The 6995-nt window shown below is 30.6% G+C and overlaps 1 pseudogene; it reads left to right on the forward strand.

The window, feature by feature from the left end:
* Positions 1-6070: 6070 nt before the first annotated feature.
* The window catches only part of LOC132174441 (probable LRR receptor-like serine/threonine-protein kinase At1g53420), a 9821-nt pseudogene continuing 8896 nt past the window's right edge, over positions 6071-6995 (forward strand).

A 6995-nucleotide genomic window follows, 5' to 3' on the forward strand; every position in this document is an offset into this window, starting at 1 on the left:
AAAATCTTAGAATTTAATTACGGAGATGTTTCATGTTGAATATCCAATTGTCATATTTGTTGAGCTAGAAAGTTGATGCAATGTTGAGGCAAACTCTTCCACTCTTTCTAAATGAAGAATCAACTCCAACTTTATTTGTTTCTTGAATTCTTCTTTTCCTACTAGAGTTCACAAATTCTTGATTAGTAGCATGTTGTCTGTTTGCAGGCACTTGTTTTAAAAGAGAAAGGGAGTTTATTGGAACTGGTGGATCCAAGGTTGGGCTCAAACTTCAAGACAGAAGAGGTTATGGTGACTATCAATGTGGCTCTTTTATGCACTAATGTTTCCCCAACAGTTCGGCCTACCATGTCTGCAGTGGTGAGCATGCTTGAGGGTAGGGCTCTTGTTCCAAAGCTGGTTCCGGATCGAAGTGTCTCAAATGATGAAATGAAAGTGAATGCGTTGTGGAAGCATTTTCAACACAGTAAATAACATAATATGTGTAACACTCCTAGTTCGTAAGGGCTAGGTTAGTTAACTTGTATGACTCAGAGGCGCCAAGAATTACAAGAAAATTTTGAGCACTGTTAATCTAACAAGAGAATTAATCAAAAGAGCATTGGAAGCGACTAGGGCTTTCATAATAACATAACTCAAATAAAAGGTTTATAATTCAATAAGTAATATACCGAACTGTTTTAAAATGGTTGAGTTAAACACATTTTTTCAGGGGAGAATTTTTTTTTTTTTTTTTGAAAGGTTCAAGAGAGAATTACTTTCATAAAAAAGAAAAAGTTCGTAATTTTCGTGGACTTCAAAATTTTCTTTCACTTGTTATTTTGTGACTATCAATCAAATAGATGATTTTTGTTTTTTGTTTTTTGTTTTTGTTTTTACATGTCCACACAGACACAAGTCACACAAAGGGAGGAAAGATGAGAGGTTGATTTAGTGACATCTGTTTCATAAGGCGTGGTATTCATTTGAAAACAATCAAATAGATAAATTTGTTTTTGAAATAACACTTCAATAAAAGTGAATATTTTATTTTATTTATATTTTGTTATTGTTACGTGGGAACTGTTGTGTGATAGACCACATGCAATGGTTGCACTTCATTCTCCGAGTTGGTACCATACTATCTCTAATCTACTGCTTGAATATCTTAAAAATATATTACTTAAACAGTTAAACACATGCTAAAAAATTTCAAAATATTTTCATTATTCTCTGATCATTATATACACACATGTAAAAGTAATTTCTTTCTTTAATTCGGAACGAGTTTTCACATCTCAGATATCTTTCCATTTATAATTGCCACTTAATAATATTCTTTCTCATCGTAAGATTCGTCATGGCATCATCTTTTTTGTTACAAACAAAGCATTTGTCACACTAACCTTAAATAAAAACATTCAAATTAATACAGCCATATTGGCCCAACACTTTTGAACCAATTCACAGACTAAGACGAGAGTTCCATGCAATACATATATTATTCTCTACATGTCCGTTTGAATTTGTGATTTTAAAATTTGCAATTTAAAAATATAATTTTTAAAACGCAGTTAAGTATTTGACAAAATTACAGGTTTATCTTTAAAATCGCAGTTTAACTTTTAAAATTATATGTTTTCACAAAAGCACTTTATTACATGTGATTTGAAAATGCAAATTTTAGAAATGACTATTTTTTAAAAAACGCAATCCTAAAAGCACTTTATTACATCCAGCCAGCCCAGACAATGCCGAACAGCCACGACGCCACCCATGACGCTCCTCCACACCAGTTATTTCTCTCTCTCTCTCTCTCCAAGAACCGAGCATATTGCAAAAACAAAAATTTCTCTGCTTTTTGTGTTATCTTTCTAAAGTCACCATTTTTGGTTGCCTTATATTTGCTTTCTGCTGATTCATTGATTGGCAATGGACTCGAGCATCTTACTAACCTTGGTGCTTCTTTCAATGTTCGTGCTTTCAGGTTTCTTTTTGCTGCATTCATGGGCTTCACCAAAAAAAATGAGGGCTGACTGGAGTCGTGGATGATGGCGGTGGATGGCAGGTTTGGGTAGATGAATAGGAAAAGTAGGAAATAAGTTTTTTTTAGGTTTTCTATTTTTAAGAATATGAATTTAAAAATCTAGTGTTTTTGTTTATTTTTTTTTAAGGTGTTCCACGTTGATATGGCAAGCCCTCATTGGAGGGCACAAATGTGTTAATTTGTGTCAAGACCTTATAGAAGTTACTCTCATTAAACTTTTACTATCTTTCAAAATTCCATTTTATTGAGATTTTTTTGTTAATTTTTGTCAAAATATCCAAAATATCCCTATTTTTTTTTATATATATAAAAAATTGCAAAGATGGAAAAATGTTGCAAAGATATTTTTATAAATAAAATAAACATATGAATCTTTATAATTTTTTATTTTATTTTTTTATAATAAAAATTGTATTTTAAGAATTTTGATAAGATTTAACGAAAAATTATAACAAAAAGAGGATAATAGTTCGAAATTGAATTTTTGATACTCTTAATTGAGTGATTTTGAACTTCAAGAGTATTTTCAAAACACGTAAAAGTTCAGAAAGGTTTTGTGAAGTCTCCTTTAGTATTTTTTTTTATGTAACAATTCACATTTAATTTATTTATTTTTTTCAAAAATAAAAAATAAAATGTTAAGAAATAAACATTTAAAAATGCTAAATAACATTAATCTTTTCATGATTAAAAGCTCGGCAACTTCTTGGCAACATTCCCAAGCTTTAATTGGACCAACGCCTAAAAAAATCTACAACAGTCTCACGTCTACTTTTGGCATTCGTTACAAATTTGTGCACATCTTTGTAAAACGTTGTTTCAATCTACTGAAATTGCAATTCATAGGCTGCCTTTACAACTTTTTTTAAAAAAATGACAACTTTTTGTTTGTTTTTTTTTTTTTTTTTTGGTTTTTAATGTTTTATTTTTAACTCTATAAGCCACTTGCCTGCGTACGGGTCCTCAATGTCCACACGAGTTGTCTAAAAACAACAAATTCAAAGTCCAACTTTATCTGCTCGGCCACACAAAACTTTATCCTTAAAGACGAAAGGAAGAAGATTCGTGGGAATTGCATGCAAAAATGCATTGCTTGGCTCATGCAATGAATCTGGATGCATTTGACTGTGCATTAAAGCTGGGTGAGCAGTAAGATTCTTCATCAGGAATGCAGATTTGTTTTAAGCCACGTGATTAATTATATCCAGTACCCAATGAAAGAAGAGAGACTAGAAGATGATGATAACAGTAATTTTCACTGACGCCTGGAGGAACATATTTGCATGGGAGTTGGGACCATATAGATGGGCCATGGAGGCTAAATAATTTGCTTGACTGGTCATACTTGCCAGTTTTTTATTTTTGGCTGGAGCCATCTTTGACCTGCTCTATCAATTACTAGCTAATATATTTTTTTATTCTTTATGAAATATAAAGATTCTAGTATATATTGTTCTGCTGAATTTTTATTGTGAAGAACACTATGCAATCTGTCCACTGTCATGATGTTTCAATTATATTTGTGTGAATGCCAATAAAAGAAACAACCATAAACTCTATAGGTATGAATTCCTGTTAATCAATCATGTTTAGTCTTTTAGAACAGTTTTCTTTTATATATTTATTTTAAATTAGAAAAATATTCTAACAAACTAAAATATAAATGGCTAATGAGCAAAGTTTTGGAAAGAGACTAAAAGTCTCATTTACCATATATAACTGTTAATTACCTTCTATAGTGGCTTGCCTTGAACTGTTTTCTTTCAGTTCCTACACCACAACCCATCTTTTTTGAGTGATTAATTCCCTCTCACATCTACTTGCATTAAATCCGGATTAAGTATATACTCAAACTAACACTTAATTTGCAATATTCTACCTAAACTAAAAATTGTATCAATGTTTTCTTCAAACTACGAAAAATTTACAATGTTCCCCAAATGACAAAAATACCCTTCATCAAAAAAAAGGCGTGATCACCCCCTTTGCCCTAATGATTACTTCAATGATGTAGTTTTGCAACAATATATCTCCCAAACTACTAAAACAATGACAAAGTACTCCCAATTTTTAAAAAATGACAAAATTACCATTACTAAAATAAAAACAAAAATACTAAAATTTAATTTCTTTTCAAATTTTTAAGGACATTTTTGTCTTATTGAAAATTTTATAGGGGTAATATCGTCATTTTGCTAGCATTAGTGGGTACATTGTCATTTTTTTGGTAATTTAGGGGGTAAGTTGTCGTAATTGATAGTTTGAGGGTTAGATTGTCATTGGAATGATAGTTTGAGGGGGTTAAGTGGACTTTACAAAAAAAAAAAAAAAATGTTGGAGAATTATCAACACTGATTAAATTTCATCACCTATCAAGTTTACAAGTCCAATTTTGCACGTAATTGAGTGGCTTCATATAGAAATCAAACCAATAATTGCGTTCAATTTTGGATGGAAATCATATGAATCACAAATCAATCATTTTAAAATGCTCATGCCTTGAAAGTTTGTAGTATCTCAATGGCTGGTGCGAACTAATAAATTAATCAGAATATTGGGACTATTTCCAAGACAATAAATAGTAAATTAATAAAAAAAAAGGACAAATAAAATTTAGAATTGAGAGTATTTAACAAAATAAAATTTAGAATTTGAGATCATCTCACAAATTTCTTCCAATCTTAAAGTATTACGCATTTATAGTACAAACCGAAAAGAAAACATTCAAACTAACCATTCAACCCTTATTTGTTTTCCACCAACCTTTCTGTTCATTTGTCTTCCTTAAAACAAAAAACAAAAATAAAAAAATTTAAGAGTAAAGTTTACATACCCCTCAAACTACCACTAAAGTGACAATATTCTCATTAAACTTTTAATTGTGACAATTTTCTCTCAAAACTATCAAAACATTGTTAATGTCCCCCTTAAGGCTAGCAAAAAGATAAAAATGTCCCTATATATTTCTCAATCAGACAAAGATACCCCTATAGATAAAAATAAAATAAAATAATTTATTTTAAAAAGAAAAAATTTAAATTAAAAGAACGATTTTTTTTTAAAAAAATTTTAAACCAAAATTTTTAATTTTTAATTTTTTAAAGAAAACGCTTTTTTTTTAAAAAAAACAAAAATCGAAATTTTTATTTAAAACAAATTTTTAGAAAAAAAAATTTTATTTTCTGAATCGAAAATTGTTAATTTTTTAAAACGGAAATTTTTATTTAAAAAAGTTATAAAACAAAATAAAAATTTTCAATTTTTATAACAAAAAAAAATCGAATTTTTTTAATTTTTTTCTTATAAAAATGATTTTTTTTTTTTAATTTTAAATGTACCACCCCACTCCCAGTGAAAAAAACACCCCACTCCCAGTGGGAGTAAAAAACACCCCACTCCCAGTGACGACGTCGTTGACACGCTAGCACGTGGCTGGCAGAATGTTATGTAATTATTACATATCTACGTATTCTATAATATAAGAACAGTTGATTGTTCGTATTATATGATAATAATATTTGATGTAATGTTAGTGTAATCTAATATAAAATAAAAAATCGTTCCTGGCTAGATTGTTGTGAAATGTCATATTCACTCTCATTGACATATTCTTTGCCTCTTTCCAATTCACGACTAAGCGTATATTTGAAATTACATTGGAAAATAGAGTTTTTAAAACTAAAAAAATTATCATTAATTTTGGGAGAACACAAGGACATGAATCTAAAAAAATATTGTAGAATTATCAACGCTAAAACATCAATTTCATTGAATATTTGAATATTGGAGAATTGTCATCAACATATTAATTATAGAGTACGTAGTGCATGACATATTAAGGCCAAGGAATTTCCCAATCGCGCCCCATACATGCATGATGCATGGACCCGTCAAACGCTTGGGTAGAATTATCAACGATAATAACTCGGTAGTGTAGTACTTGTAGGCCCCCCTAAACACACACAAGTTTACAAGTTTTCCACAAAAGCAAAACCATTTCCTCACTGCTTTCATCGATCCCACCATTTTGCGTTAATTGGCAAAATGAAGAAGAAGATGTTTCTTGTTCCATTTCTTCTTGCTTCAACTCTCTCCTTTTTCATCGCAACCTTCCCTTTCGGAGCCGCTGTGTTGCCGGATGATGAAGGTATATATATATATATATATAATCAAGTATTTTCATCTGGGAAACGTGCAAATTTGATTGGTTGGATTTGGATATATAGCATGGATAGCCTTTTCTTACGTTAATTGTAGCAAGCTGATTTTATCATAACTTTTGCAGTGGAAGCTTTACGTGAGATAGCGGAGACGTTAGGGAAGACGGACTGGAATTTCAGCGCAGATCCATGCAGCGGATCACAATACGGATGGATAAAACCCAACCAACCAAAAGGATTTGAAAATAATGTTACCTGTGGAAACTGCTCCTCCTCCTCCTCCTCCAATGGAACCGTGTGCCACGTTGTCATCATGTACGTCATATCTCTCTCCAATACACTCCCTGCACAAACGCATCCGCCGTATATATATATATATATGTTTCATTGAGACTCTTCTTATATATCTCATATACATCTTTAATGGGAAATATATATATACTGAAGCATAGAAAAAAAAAAAAAAAATCATTTTGAAGGAAAATACACTTTACCAAAAAGGTTTGAAAAGCGATACTCGAATTCTAAACATTATTAACGCTTAGTATTTCTTACAAAATCTATGTTATGTGCATAGAAGTGACATTTTTAGAGCATTCTCAATGGAAGAGCCATATTTTTATGTAAAATGGCTCTTCAAAACTCACTTTTATCTAGTTTAGCTAAGCCATTTTTAAGTGTCTACACATCCGATTAGTTATATTTCTAAAAAATAGGTGGAAAAATATTTGGGAAAAAGATAAAGCAGGAGAGAGAAACACTAAAAAATAAAATGGCTCCCTTAAAAAGTGCTGCTACATTTAACTTTT

Source organism: Corylus avellana, chromosome ca3 (assembly GCF_901000735.1).
Source record: "Corylus avellana chromosome ca3, CavTom2PMs-1.0".
In the NCBI taxonomy this organism is placed as follows: Eukaryota; Viridiplantae; Streptophyta; class Magnoliopsida; order Fagales; family Betulaceae; genus Corylus; species Corylus avellana.